Source organism: Miniopterus schreibersii, assembly GCF_964146895.1.
Source record: "Miniopterus schreibersii genome assembly, chromosome: 6".
Classification (NCBI taxonomy): domain Eukaryota; kingdom Metazoa; phylum Chordata; class Mammalia; order Chiroptera; family Miniopteridae; genus Miniopterus; species Miniopterus schreibersii.
The window spans coordinates 51,260,999-51,276,939 of NC_138107.1; positions in this window are offsets into that span (position 1 = coordinate 51,260,999).

Here is a 15,941-nt window from a genome sequence, read left to right on the forward strand (position 1 = left end):
ATCAATTCCTATGAATGCATCTGATTTTTTCAACTTTGTTTCTAATTTTAATACGAAGTGTGTTGTTAAATAACAGTTGTATGTGTTTTATTGTTTTAGCAGTGGGCACACATGAACTTAGAATTAATTTTAACCATAATACAACACTTACAAATTGATGACAACAGGGAAATTAAACAGGGCGGTTTGTGTTGGTGAATCTGGGTTTAAATATCTATTTAGAAGTTGCTTTTTGAGATAATATTTGGATTGCTATGCAAACTAAGTTGAGAGTTTCATCAGCAGTATCTTGTAGTTAGAGATGACTAAAGTTAGAGTCATGCCAGGGGCTGCCTGAGCACACATTTCACCAAGTTCTGTCATGTCATTGTCAGTATGCTGAAATCCGCATATGTATATTTTCTGATTTTAGGCAGAAGTTAATATTGCATTCAGAAAGAAGACCATTTTACCGCTTTATTATTGCATAATGTCCTGGATATATTTGATACTGCTTACAGCTCCAATACACCTGTCACTCTACCTCACCATTAATGACAGCTCAGTAGTCACATGTTACAGCCAATATAATCCAATGTTGTCTTATTCTACTCATTCTGAGAGTCAGCATTAAAAGACAGGCTCAAATTCCTTCTGGATTATTTGTTTCTAGAGATGCACATTACTAACAAGTTTGATTTTAGGAAGCTGTAATGAGTATTGCACTGAAGTACATCTGTGTATTTTCATTACTTAATGTTATTATATGGCCTGAGGGGTCTTGAGTACTGTACAGTCCCCAAACAGAGGAGATTAAAGCTTCCAAAATTGTGTGGTTTAATGATGCCCAGTTTCCTCATGCATACATTTCCACTAGAATTCTATAATTAAATTATTAATCACTGGAACTGGAAAGGACCTTAAAAGAAAAGAAAAGAAAAGAAATAACGTGGAGAATATACAGAGATTAGGCATCCTGGTTCTGTTCTTTTGCAATCCGATTGAGTAGGTCCTCATTTTACACATGGAAGAACTGAATTTAGTAAGTGGCAAAGCTAGGATTAGAATTCATGTTTCCAGCTTTCTCAGTTTTGTATATCCCATTAATTTTATAGACATATGCTTTTATAGAGTAAACACAATCATACACTTAAATCCTCCTGATAAAAATGAGAAAACCAAGGTAGAGAAACTAAGCAATTTTATAAAGCCTACATAGATTTCTAATAACAAAACAAGGGTATCTCTTGCATTCCAAGTAAATATGTTCTGGAATCAAATCAATATCTTGGCTAGTGTATTCATTGAAAAGCAATCCCTCAATTAATTCACTATTTAATCTATCACCCAACATTAATTGAACATCTACCACCGGTGGGATCCTTTTTTTAATTGAAATATATTTGACCTATAACATAATATATATTTAAGATTTTCAGTATGTTAATTTGATATATTTATATATTGTTATATGATTGCTATTGTAGTGATATAAGCATCTCTATCATGTTACATGGATTTTATTTATTTTTAGTGGTTGAAATAATTATGATCTAGTTTCTTAACAATTTTGATAACTATAATACTATATATATATATATATATATATATATATATTAAATCCTCACCCGAGGACATGTCTATTGATTTTAGAGAGAAAGGAAGAGAGAAAGAGAGAGAAACATTGATGTGAGAGAGAAACATTAATCGGTTGCCTCTTGCACGCGCTCCAACCAGGGATTGAACCCAAGACCTAGGTATGTATCCTGACCGGAATCTAACCCTCAGCCTTTCGGTGTACTGGATGATACCCCAACCAACTGAGCCACACCAGCCAGGTCTATAATACAATATTGTCTGTCTTCACTATACTGTATATTAGGTCTCTAAGACTTATTTACTACTCTTTGCAAGTTTGTTGACAGTACGTTTTAAAAAGACAGTCTCTGTCTACCTTGAGTTTACAAGGTATACTTAAGGATGATATTGAGTAAAACCAAATTAAATAATATTTCAGGTGGTTGTAAGTGGTATGAAGAGAAACAAAGCTGGGTAGGTAATTAGACATATTTTTTGGGGGGAGCATTTAACCCATTTACATTTAAGGTTATTATTGATAGATACTTATCTATTGCCATTTTAATTCTTTATGCCTGTGTTTCTCTCTTTCTTGCTTTTTATTATTTTTTTGTCTTTATTATTGAAAATATTAAAGATGTCCTCTTTTTACCCCCATTGATCCTCTCCACCCTGCATCCACCCCACCCCCACACCTTCTCCAGACCAACATCTGTGTCCGTGGGTTATGCTTAGAAACATATAAATTCTTTGATTAATCTCTCCTGAAACACTCGCCTATCCCCACTTTCCCTCTGAGATCCCTCTGTCTGTTCCATGCTTCTGTGTCTCTGGATCTCTTTTGTTCATCAGTTTATTTTGTTTTTTACATTCCACATATAAGTGAGATCATGTGGTACTTGTCTTTCTCTGACTGGCTTATTTCATTTAGCATAATATTCTCCAGTTCCCTCCATGCTGTCCCAAGGGTATGAGATCATTCTTCTTTCCAACTGCATAGTATTCCATGGTGTAAATGTCGCACAGCTTTTTTATCCACTCATCTACTGATGGGCACTTGGGCTGTTTCCAGATCTTAGCTATTGTAAATTGTGCTGCTGTGAACATAGAGATGCACAAGTTCTTTGTGATTGGTGTTTCAAGTCCCTTAGGATGTATTCCTAGAAGTGGGATCACTGAGTCAAATGGCAGGTCAATTTTTAATTTTTTGAGGAAACTCCATACTGCCTTCTATAGTAGCTGTACCAGTCTGCATTCCCACCAGCAGTGTACCAGGGTGCCCTTTTCTCCACACCCCTGCCAGCACTTGTCATTCGTTGATTTGTTGATGGTAGCCATTCTGACAGGTGTGAAGTGACACCTCATTGTGGTTTTAATTTGCATCTCTCTGATGATTAGTGACTATGAGCATTTTTTCATATGTCTCTTGGCCCTCTGTATATCCTCTTTGGAGAAGTGTCTGTTCAGGTCCTTTGCCCATTTTTTAATTGGATTGTTTGTCTTCCTTTTGCTAAGTTATATGAGTTTCTTATATATTTTGGATATTAACCCTTTATCAGATGTGTTGTTGGCAAATATGTTCTCCTGTACAGTAGGCTCCATTTTCATTTTATTGATGGTTTCTTTTGCTGTGCAGAAGCTTTTTATTTTAATGTAGTCCCATTTGTTTATGTTCCCCTTTGTTTCTCTTGCCTTAGGAGCTGTACTGGCAAACATACTGCTACCAAAGATGTCAGAGATTTTGCTGCCTGCTCTTCTAGGATTCTTATGGTTTCATGTCTTATGTTTAAGTCTTTTATCCATTTTGAATTTACTTTTGTGTATGGTGTAAATTGGTGGTCTAGTTTCATTTTTTTGCATGTACCTCTCCAGTTTTCCCAGCACCATTTATTGAAGAGACTGTCTTTACACCATTGTATGTTCTTGCCTCCTTTGTCAAATATTAATTAACCATAGTGGCGTGGGTCAATATCTGGGTTCTCCATTCCGTTCCACCGATCTATATGTCTGTTTTTGTGCCAGTACCAGCTTGTTTTGATTACAGTGGCTTTGTAATATAACTTGATATCTGATATTGTGATCCCTCCAATTTTGTTCTTCTTTCTCAAGATTGCCGTGGCTATTTGGGGTCTTGTTTGTTCCACATAAATTTTCAGAGTGTTCTTTCTAACTCTGTGAAATATGCTGTTGGTATTTAAATAGGGATTGCATTGAATTTATAGATTGCTTTGGGAAGTATGGACATTTTAATGATGTTAATTCTTCCATTCCATGAACATGGTATATTTTCCTATTTATTTATATCTTCCTCTATTTCTTTTTTCAGTGTCCTGTAGTTTTCTGAGTAAAGGTCTTTTATTCCCAGATACCTTAATTTTTTAGTTGCAATTGTAAATTGGATTGTTTTTTAAGTTTCTCTTTCTGAGAGTACTTTATTGGTGTATAAAAATGACAACTATTTCTGGGTGTTAATTTTGTATCCTGCTACTTTGCTGTATTCATTTACTAAATCTAGTAGTTTTTTGCTGGAGTCTTTAGGATTTTCTATGTACAATATCATTTCATCTGCAAATAATGACAGTTTTATTTCCTCCTGGTGCTAGCCAATGTCAGATACAGTTTGTGAGTGGCCCTGAGTACCCTGTTTGGGGCTATCAACAACCCTTGGCTTCAAGATTCCTCTGCTGGGGCTTGGTTCAGTTGGACAAGACCAAGATGCATACCAAAGTCTGCTTTTCCAAAGCCCAGGTCCTGAAGCAGAACAGGAAAAGATTCAAAGCACTCTGAGGTCTGCCTCTGCCTGCAGGCTGATTAATCTGATTCTCTTAATGAGGGTCCGGCTGTTTCTACAACTCCGCAGGGTGGGGCAGCTGGTTGTTATCAGTCTCTTAACAAGCCTCTGGCTGTACAATCTCCTCTGGGTAGAGTGAGAGGTTTTCTAGCAGGGTGGGGCAATTGCTTCCCTCCTCAGGCAAAAGCCAAAAACTGTCTGCCTGAGAAAGGTGTCCTCCAAAGTTCCACAGTCTGGGGAAACTACTTGGCAAAGGAATCCAGATGGGTGCCTCTGATCTCTATCTCCAGAGCCCACAACCCCAGACTGTCCCCACACAGCTCCAGTCCACTCTGCCCACCCTCTGCCAGAGCCCAAGTTGAGTGGCTGCACAGGGAACTTTGCCCGTAGGCTCTTTTAGAGGGTGCCTGTCTCTCCCTGGCAGACAGAAACCCGGCTGCTTTTCACAGCCAGATGTTATGTGGGCACCTTTCTCAGTTCTGCTGCTCTGGGCTGGGGGGCCCAGCTTAAGGGTTAGGCCCCAGGGTCCTCAGTGGGAACCCCCACAGCTGAGATCTCCCTCCGGACCTTCAGCTGCTGCCTGGGGGAGCCCAGCCAGTCCTCTAGCGCCTCCACACTTCTATCAGTCTCTCTGCATCTCCACTTTACGTCCCTGGATAAGAGGGTGAGCTCCAGCTGGTCCTCAGCTGGTTTTCAGGATGGTCTCTATGTTTTAGTTGTAAACCCAGACTGGTCCCAGGAGAGTGTCAGTGTAGCTTCCACTCAGTCAGCCTCCATCTTTAACCTCTAGGCATACTATTTTATCAGAGAAGGACTCTCTAAGGAGGGTACATTTAAGTAGGCATAAAAATAATGAAAACAGTTATGTCATGAGGAAAGATGGAGGAAGGGGATTTCAGAGATGGAAGAAATCATGCATCCCTAGCATACATGTATTATAAAATCCATGTTTAGCCCGGCCAGGTGTGGCTCAGCAGTTAAGCATCAACCTATGATTCAAGAGCACAGTTCGATTCCCAGTGAGGGCACATGCCTGGGTTGCAGGCTCGATCCCCAGTGGTGGGCCTGCGGGAGGCAGCCTATTAGTGACTCTGTCATCATTGATGCTTCTCTCTCTCCCCCCCTCCCTCTCTCTGAAATCAATGAAGATATATTTAAAAAAAAATCCATGTTTAAATACAACATATTTTATAAATAAGTGACCTTTGAGTAAATGTATCCTCCCTTTTCTCTAACACACACACACACTCACAAACTCACATGCTCACACACATACACACACACACACTCACACACACACACAATCACACACACATTCACACACACACACAGAGCAATATCATGGTTTTATTTGTGAGGTGGTTATATGTGTATGTGCATGTGTGTTTATTTTAATATATTATACATGAGGATATTCTCACTGAAATATTTAAAATATTAATTGAAAAATTTTTTTTGCCTTGGTATTAAAGTAGAATTTTTTTCTTATCTGTAATTCAAAAGTGTCAATAATGAGATCAAGTCATCAATAATATATAATATTCTTACTATTTTAAATTTTGGAATTTTAATTTTTCTTGAAAATTTCTAATAGGATTCAATGCAAAATAATGAAATTATTTCATAGAAAAAATGATAACATTTTCTATATGTGTCTGATGCATAATACAAAAAGGCAAAATTACTTTTATTTGTTTGCTTGTTTTGCAAGGCCATCATTATAGCTGCATCACCAAACAATATGAACATGACTCATCTCAGTGCTCTGGGGAGTAAAAAAAAAAAAAATATATATATATATGGAAAATTCTAGAAATAATGTTTGCTTTTTACTTATTTAAAACATTTATTTTCCACCTCCAAAAAAGGATGTAAAACATTTGAGTAGAGTAGAAAAGAAATCCACCTGAACTTAGTAGAAATTTTCACCATAGTTTATATTAATCAAGCCCTATTAAAGACTTGTCTCTAGATTCAGAGAATCACATTTATAAGTGACTGGGTTAAAACAAAGAAGAACTCAGAATATTTGAAGAAATGTTAAATATAGAAGCAGCTCCTTCTTCTTTAACCTAAGAAGTGAAGATCAAAATAGTGACAAGTTTATAGTCTTCTTTCTCTAATTATTAAAATAATTGTACAGAAAGCCCCAATTGTAATCACAAATCCAGTAGATTAGAAGTATCACAGGCATGGTGGAAATGTCTTCATTTCTTTTTTCACTTTTTGCTTGTGTCTAACATAGTGTCTGAAACATAATGGATGTTGTTAAAATTGGTTTTGGAACTATTCAAGAACCAAAAAAAGCACCTGTCCTGCATAGTTTACACATCCATCTGGCTTTAAGGAAAGGGTTTGAACAGAAGATTCCTCAAAACCCATATAAGCTATTTGATTCCATTAACCAAGTAATGGCATGAAACACCACCATCTCCATGCAATTTATATCTGTAATGCAATTTAATGAATATAATGCTCAGTACCATCTTCAAGCCAGGCTCTCCAAATATCATTCTTGCTTTTTTGTCTTCTATCTTTCTGGGCACTTTTACTACATCTCCAAATATACTTTTGTTTTCTTGTGTTTGTTTTGTTTTTAGTCTATTATATTTATGTTAGATGCCAGGGAAAGTTATTTGCTTATAAAAACACAATAGAAATCGATTTTCTAACCCCTCAGTTTGCTTCCATAGTCTGCCCTTCTCTAAACATCTGACCTGAATATTAGATAACAAATATACTAATGATTGACATCAAATGTAGTGGCAATCACTCTGCTTCTCTTCTTTCCCGTAGAACACACTATTATTTTTTCTTTAAATAAAATAGAGAAATTCTGAGTAATTTTCAACTCATAACAATATTTTTCTCCACAAATCTAAGTGGCTGCTAAAGATTAGAACTTCTGCTTAATTTAATTTCCCTTCCCTTCCCTTCCTCTCAAGAGCTAGCATGTGGGCTAGATATATCTTCTTAAAATGCTTACATAGTGATATTTCAGTGTTTTGCAAGAGACTCTGATCCTAGTACACAGTATTATCCTGCAATTGAGCTGTGTGTGTGTGTATGTGTGTTCTCCTTGCTATAATCATATCTATTCTCCTTAATGTGCTCTGGTTGATAATGTACAATATACCATCCAAGTCATCCCAGAGTCTCATCCTTGATTTCAAGGTTTTTCTAACACTGAACAATCTTTCTCATTTCCATTAATCTATACAGTTCAATGGCATTTTGTGTATTATTCATCTAGAGTTATGTTTAATCATAGATAAATCCTTTTCAAAATTGTCTTCAACTTTTTATACACCGCGATGTTATTAAATAATACTATCTTTGGTAATAAAATAAGACTCAATGAATTTTGCAGAAAAAATTTCATTTGTTCCTTTTTTCCTTCCTTCCTTCCTTTGAATGTAAAAGAGATAACCATAAAAAATCCATATTGAAAGTCCATGATTTGGGGAAAATTACTGAAGTGTTTTCACATGGATTTGTCTGAAATGTATCTTTCACTATTCAGTATGTAATTTGAGAAATATCACAAGGTCCTCGAACAAGGCTCATGATTTGTGCATATGTGTGTGTGCATTTTTTGTAGAAGCATTGTGGTTATTTTCCTTACTATCAATAACTACAATTTGAGCTACATGGAAGTCTTCTTTAATAGAAACAATCATTTTCTCTTTTGTAAAAGATTCTTCCATCACAGTACATAGTACTCCCCACCCCACTCCCATCAATTGACCTTTATTGCTTTCACTTTTATCAATTTAACATTACCACTTTGAAATATATACCTTGTTCAACTTACCAGTTGGAAAAATCAAAGAGACTAGATGACTAACAATTCAGTTTGTTTTTTAAGTCAAAGCCCTTTGATGCTTTTGTTAGCTTAGGTAGATAGCTAGCTATTAATAAGAAAGGAAACAAAGGAAGCAAAGGAATCAGAACCTTAATGGGCTGGGGAACATGAGCCTATTTGCTTCATGAGGAAGCTACAGCTTCAGACACACTCTAGGGGATCACAGCATTATGCCACCAAGGATTTAGCCTCTCTTCTCCTATCTGGTACCCGATTGCTTACGGCGGGGTAGGGGGGATGGCAAGCAGGGGGAGGTAAGCACATATGCAATTAAAGTTAAAAGGTTTCAGGGAGAGGTGCTTGACTAGAGAGGCCTGTCAGCCTAACCTGGGAAAGGGAACAATTGGTCAGGGGTGGACCCATCAGAAGCCTGTGAAGAAATGGGAAGTTGATTGGTTATTTTGAAAAAGCTTCTGATCCTTCCCAAGCTTAGATAATATAACCCCAGGGACACAAAGAAGAGTTTTCTCTTGCCCAGGAACATAATGACATGTGGGTCTAGCAGCCAAGTGGGGCCTGAGGCAGACCATGTGGGCTCCAAAGGACTAAAATTTAATATGAAGCAGAAACTCTGGACACTGGCCTTTGTTTTGGCCTTGATGATGACAAGATTGGAATTTTTCCATAGTGGGACAGATGGAGCTGGGACATTGGGAACACAGGAGAGGCAGCCTTGTATTTCCACTCAAATAAATCAGAGAATTTGTCTGGCTTATATACCATTTTAACCAAACTATTTAAACTTTTAGACACGTTTTGAATGAATAAAGTCATGGTAAATAAAAAAGTAGTTTTGGTAAATTTATAAGTATTTACAAAGTAGAATACTAATTGTGATCATTAGAACGAGCATAACAGAACATAAAAATCCAAGTGAGTTTTGTCCACTTTCAGCACTGCTTTTTTCTATCTGTGAGACCTTGAGAAATAACTTAGCCTCTCACTGTGTCAATGTCTTCATCCACTAAGCAAAGAATAAAATAGTGCCTATCACTGAAGGTGGTTGTGAGGATTAAGTATGATAATGAATGTGAAGCACGGGTAATAAGGTCAGCACTTATCACTCAATCAATGTTTGCTATTATTGAGTAAAGTGACTCTTTTTGGGAATCTATGTCACTTTCATTAACAGTTTTCTGTCTTTCATCGTGAAATTCTACACACTATTGAAATACTCTGTTTACTTAAGACACTCTTTAATCTAAGGCAGTAAAATATTTTTAATACTTAAAATTAAGCCATGGTACATAACTTAATTCAGAATTAGATGATAGTACATGAATTAAAACATCAGGACTGGAAGAAGCTTTTTTCTATTTTAGCCCAGGACACTGTTCTGGGTGAACAGTCTCACTGAAACTAGTCAGTAAGTGCTCAGAAATCCTGTCTGATCTCTTACTTTAGTCCATTTTCCAAAATGTGAACAGCAATAAGAAATAAAATTTAAAATACAAAATTAGAAATATTTTTACATAAATATATTGTTGGTTTCTAGGCCATCTATATTTTTCACAAGAGTCTAGAATAAAAATATCTAATCATATGTCAGGAAATATGTCAGGCTTTCTGATTTAAAAGCAATAAACACTACATAAATAATGGTTTCAGGTTTTGCAATACATGATCCACTATAGCACATACTCTTGAAGAATGCTAAGGATATCCTCTAGCTAGAGAGAACCATTGTCCCGAATCAAATTCCCCACATCTCCACCCACATTGTCATTTTAGTGTTTGATTCTTGATGATTATAGGTTAGTAGAATACAGAAATAGTTTATCTTTCTTCAGAAGGACTTCATAGCTCTTATTGTGTGGATATACTGTAGGTGGTAATTTAAAATCAGATAGAGTAATCTATTATTAAGAGTCATTAAGCAAAATAATAATTGCACAGAAGGTCTTCCAAATTTACACTGGAATAAGAAATCCTAGGACTTCCTTGCATTTCATTTACACAATTCTTAACTAGAGATTAAATCCCTTTCTCTAGTCAAACTACTTCCCAAGAATGATTACAGAGCTGAAACTGTCGCCAAATCCTGCTTTCCTCTGCAATCAAAATAAAGGTTCAGAAAGCACTCTGTTCCTTTCAACCTTTCATTTAGTAAGAGATTTAAAGCTGTCATTGATGTCACATTATTAGGGTATAAGGCTTGATGCCATGTTGACACTAAACTCCATTTAAAAGCTTTTAAAAATATGCAGGGTGTCTTGTTTTGACTTTTACAACCTTTGATGCAATCATCTTGAGTGGTCTTCTAAGAGGCAGAAATCAGTAATTTTAGTAAGCTACATAATGCTAGAAAATCAGGCAGAGACATTGTATTCTGATTCTTTGGACCAGAAAATGCACAAGATAATAGTCATGAGATGAGTGGGGCACATGGCGATGCTCTAAGTGAGAAATGCTGAGTCTGGACTGAAGCTGGAAAAAAGGGCAGAGATGAGAGAAATAGTTAAAAAGTGACTAGAACCAGGAGATCTATTTGTGGTTGGGAATGAAAAGAAGAAATCAGGGGCAGCTACAAACCTCTTGTTTCTAGACTGGGCTGATGAACATGCTATTCATCATGAACATGCTAGTGGGCTAAATTTTTTTTTTAAAGCCTGGAATTACTGCAGGAATTCAAGAAGGTCTGGGGCAGTTGCCCTGAGCCAGCTCCACCCAATACCTTATGAACAAATGTTTCTTTCAACCTTAATTCACTTTGTCTTCTTTTCCCCTGTCCAGGGGCATATAATTTCAACCAGTCTTTTCTCTAATCACAATGGTGAGACCAGAAATGTTATTTACAAGTTTGGCTCAAGGCTCTCAAGTCCAGAAAAATGGTTAATCCCACCTAGCTTACTGATATACATCATTTAAGTTTGGACATGCAGGCCTCTATTTTACTGTGAAGTAAAACAAAACAAACACACATAAACACCCTTGTCATTATTTGAGAGTCAGTGAACCAGAGATGAACTAGAACAAAGTTTTCAAACTATCTATGGTGAAGAATCGGTTATTTTGAAAAAAAAAAAAAAAAAAATCTAATGTGATGCAAACTAATACACAAAATAGTGTAAAAAGCAAATTATTAAAAATTTGAATCACAAAATTACTCTGCCAGTTTGCTCTAAATGTTGCTACTTTTCATTGCTGCCTTTATCTTATGGTGCATGATGGCAAAGAGTTCACAGACTTCTGGTCTGCCAAACACAGTTCGGGTAATGTTAGACAGACGAGCAGAGCAAGGAAGATGGGCCAGGTACAGAAATTCACCAGGGCAGAAAGCCCTGGATGCCCAGCAAGCATCAAAACTGGACAACAAGAACCTCGCCCCCAGGGTGACCTTTCTTCCCCAACATATTGCTGGTCATGCGGTTTAGGTCCCCTGAGCTTTGCCTCCCTAAAGGTAACATTCAGCCCTGTTGTATTTCAGCTCCAGGCCCAGAAAAGCAGCAAAACCAGACAAGTGACCATGCTGTGGCTGCCTCAGGACCAGCTACATTGACTAATGACCCCCTGTCATTGCACTGACCACTCAGTGGAGACCAGGACGCTGAAAGAGCACACGTGGAAAGCTGATGAATAGTCTATTGGGAAACATCCCTGAAACCTCCCTTAAGATTTCCACTTGCAAGAAAGAGATAGCTCTAGCTGGTTTGGCTCAGTGGTTGGAGCATAGGCCTGCGACTGAAGGGTCCCGGGTTTGATTCTGGCCAAGGGCATGTGCCAGGCTTGATCCTGACCCTGGTCGGGGCATGTGCGGGAGGCAACCGATCAGTGTGTCTCTTTCACATCTCTCTCTCTCTCTCTTCCTTCCACTCTCTCTGAAAAGCAATGGGAAAAGTATTCTTGGATGAGAATTTAAAACAAAAAGAGAGATAAATACGCTCAGGACAAAGGACCCAGTGTGAGCTCCTTGAGCCCCCCCCCCCCCCCCGGAAGCACACCAGTGCCATTCCCTTTCCTCTTTTTCTTTTCAAAGGGACCCCAGGAGACTTGCAACCAGGGAAGCAATGGGCAGCAGCAGCTCATCCTGGACTAACTGGCTGAACATGTCTCCAAGGCCCCCTTTCTCTGACTTCTCAGTGAGCCAAAGCGGCCAAAAGCTAGACTCTCCTGTTGCTTTTTCTATGCACCTTCCTTGTTTCACTGTCAGAAGTATATTTTTGCTGCCATCATGGATACAATACCCTTTGCCTCAGTGCTGTGTAGTCCTTTCCTTTGGATATCTTCATTACCCATACCCTTTTCTTTCAATAAATTCAGTTTTTCTTTATTTACCATCTGAGATTGCTATTTAGCCTGCCCACACACCATCAACTTTAACCTTTCAGGAACACTGAATTTCTAAACTTGAACTCAAAGGCAACATTTACATAAGCTCCAATGATGATAGAGATATGCTTGGGAAAAGTACATAAAGTATGCACTAGCCCTGAATCATAGCTGAGATAAGGAAATAAAACTCTAATGTCATTATTAAAATATTTTTTCCACTAGTTAGGCCTCACAATCTAAGGGCAAAAGTGGATGCAACTGGAGTTGAGTTTGTCTAATTTTGACTAGGCAGGAAGAAGGGTATGCTGGAGAATAGGAGTAGGAGAGCTTGAAAGACAGGAGTGGGATTTCTGAGTCTAAGATTAGAAGTTTGAATTTCCTGTCATACTTTTAGATCTTCATTACAGAAAAATTTTAGAATGATGCTATTTGGAGTCTCCTAAAATACCAGATTGCATGCTTACATAAATGATCACCTGCTCTTTTCAGCTTATAATTTTACCATTGCTGCTACAAAGATGTCCAACAGCAAATACCTTCTCAGTCCTCCACTCAAAGAGTGTACCATTTCTCAGATGCAAATATTAACAAAGTAATCACACAGTGTAGCAGAATAGTTTTATTTCTAGATAGCATTTCATGGAGGAAAGATGACCTGATGTAAGATTATTGATCGGCACTCATGAATCTAGTATTAAAATAGAGCTAAGTTTTTGACATTTTCTCCCTAACTTTGGGGAAACCTTCTTCAGTATTTGCTAAAAATGACAAGTAAAATTTAATATTGAATTGCAAAGAATTTGAATTCTTGACAGATTTAATGATTTTGACAGCACCTAATTCAAATGGAGTGTCACAGATCTCGAGGGGCCACAAAGTAAAGAAACTTAAATTATTCCAGTGAAAGAAGAAGATCTGAAAATAGACTAAGTGACATTTATCTGACTTGCCAACCTTTGAAGCCTACCCATGATCACCGAAAGACCTCTCACAGAAGTTTCTCTTCCCAAACCCTTATTACACATAGGGATCCCTGTGAAAAAGCATCATCTTTCAAAAGTGACAGCTCAAGGGGCAGTATATATAATGAAGATATTTTACACTAACAATTCCAAGAATTTAATGGGAAACTCTGTAGAGAAACTGAATATTTTAGCTTAGTGTTAAAGACTGACAACAAATTTAATCCTAAATTTTGGTGTGGGCTTATTCTAAGCAAACATATATACATAATCACATATACCCATCATGAATAGAATGCATATATGAGAAGAAATGGGATTTTCTAGATTTAGATTTTTTTTTTTAAAGTACAAGTGTTGTCTTTTACTTGAAGAGGGTAGTTATTCCAGAAATTATGTACATCAGGCTAAAATTAGTAATAGCACTAATAGTTGGAATAATAAAAAATGTTCCTGGTATATTTACCAAGTGAAAGGCATTGTGCTGAGAGTTTTGCAGGCATTATTAGGTAGATACTATAGTTATCCTTTTTTTAAAAAAAATTGAGTTATAATTGGCCTATAGCATTGTATAAGTTTAAGGTGTACATGTTGATTTGGTATAATTATATATTGTAATATGATTACCACCTTACATTAGCTAACACCTCCATCACATCACATAATTACTATTTCCTTTTTGTAGAGAAAACATTTAAGATACAGTCTCCTAGCAACTTCAAAGTATACAATACAATATTGTTAACTATAATCACAATGCTGTGTATTAGCCCTCCCAAAATTATTCATCTTTTAACTGAAAGTTTATATTCTTTGACCAAAATCTTCCATCCCCTCTCCCCTTCCCCAGCCTCTGATAACCATCAGTCTATTCTGTGTTTCCATGAGTTTGGTTCATTTACATTCCACATATAAATAATATCATATGGTATTTATCTTTCTCCGTTTGACTTATCTCACTCACCTCAAGGCCCATCCATGTTCTCACAAATGGCAGGATTTACTTTTTTAAGACTTCATAGTGTTCCACTGTGTGTGTATAGATATCACTTCTTTATCCATTCATTCACTGATGGATACTTAGGTGGTTTTCATATTTTGCCTATTGTGATTAATGCTGCAATAAACATGGAGTACACATATCTCTTCAATATCCTGTTTTCAATTCCTATGGATATATACACAAAAGTGGGATTGCAGGATCATATTGTAGTTTTATTTTTACTTTTTTCAAGAATCCTCCATAATGTTTTCCATAGTAGCTAAACTGTTATTTTTTGTTTTTTAGCATATAATGAAAATCGAGGTTGAGTAACCTGCAGAATGTCATATTGCAGATCAGAGATTTGGATGTGGACCCTGTATAATGCCATTTTATTTAGCTCCTTGTTCAGCCTCAAACACCTGAACGGTGATCAGTTGTTACACTGCTCTCCCAGTAACAATAGTGATGGACTGGGATTAACGAAATTTAAGATGTAATCCTGGTCCTTGAATCCACTGTCTCTAAAAGCCTCTCACTTTCTTATCTTTTAAAGAAAGTGGCGCAAATGGGTTTTTAAATCCCATTCATTGTGTTCAACTTATATCAAAAACAGCTACTAAATAACCATCCTATGATCATTTGACCTACTGCATCCCTGTTGTCAGCTAGCCAATGGGTGAAACTTATGAAATGCATGGATGCGGACTGTTTAATGCGGCCCAGCCCGCCACTGACAGCCGCCACTATACAATGCCCATTGAAAAGGAGCTTTAGCAGCAATTTCACAAACAAATGGCAAGTTGCTGAATATTATGTTCTAAAGAATGTGTTTTTTCTGATGTGAGTCTCAGAATTATCTAAACCTTTTCTCCAGACTTTAATATGAGGATAACAACAATTTTATGACTTTCTGTGCAATTGGTTCTTAAGTGCTTTGTAGCAGAAATGACACCAGTCTGGAAGTCAGAAGGTGTGAGTCTTTAGTTCACAAATAAAAGATCGTGAGAGGAAATAGTAAATTTTACTTTCTTTAATGATAAGAGGTTTTCCTTCCTTTGAAGCATAATTTTTACAAAATGGTGCACAATATTTTCCAAATAAAGGAAAATTACTTTGTGTGTTATCTATGTTGTTAAAGACATATTCTGTCATACTGAGAAAAAGGCCAATAACAATATTAATAAAACATAGAAATATTGATGAACTAATGGAATGAGAATTAAAGCTGGATCTAAAAAAATGTCTTAAATAGTAGGAGGAAGAATCAACATAAACTAATCCTCTCTCAACTTAATAATAGTATCTATCTCTCACTCATTTTCTTATAATGTTGGAAAATAAGCATTGAGATTTAATAAGCATTGGATTCTGGATAAAATTCCTCTTATAATGGCTCAATGGGAGAAAATTGAATATGTAATAACAAATAGAAAAATGAATTAGTGTTGGAAATTTAGAAAGGGAAACTAAGATATACATATAAGCTTTCAAATACAAAAAATATTAAAA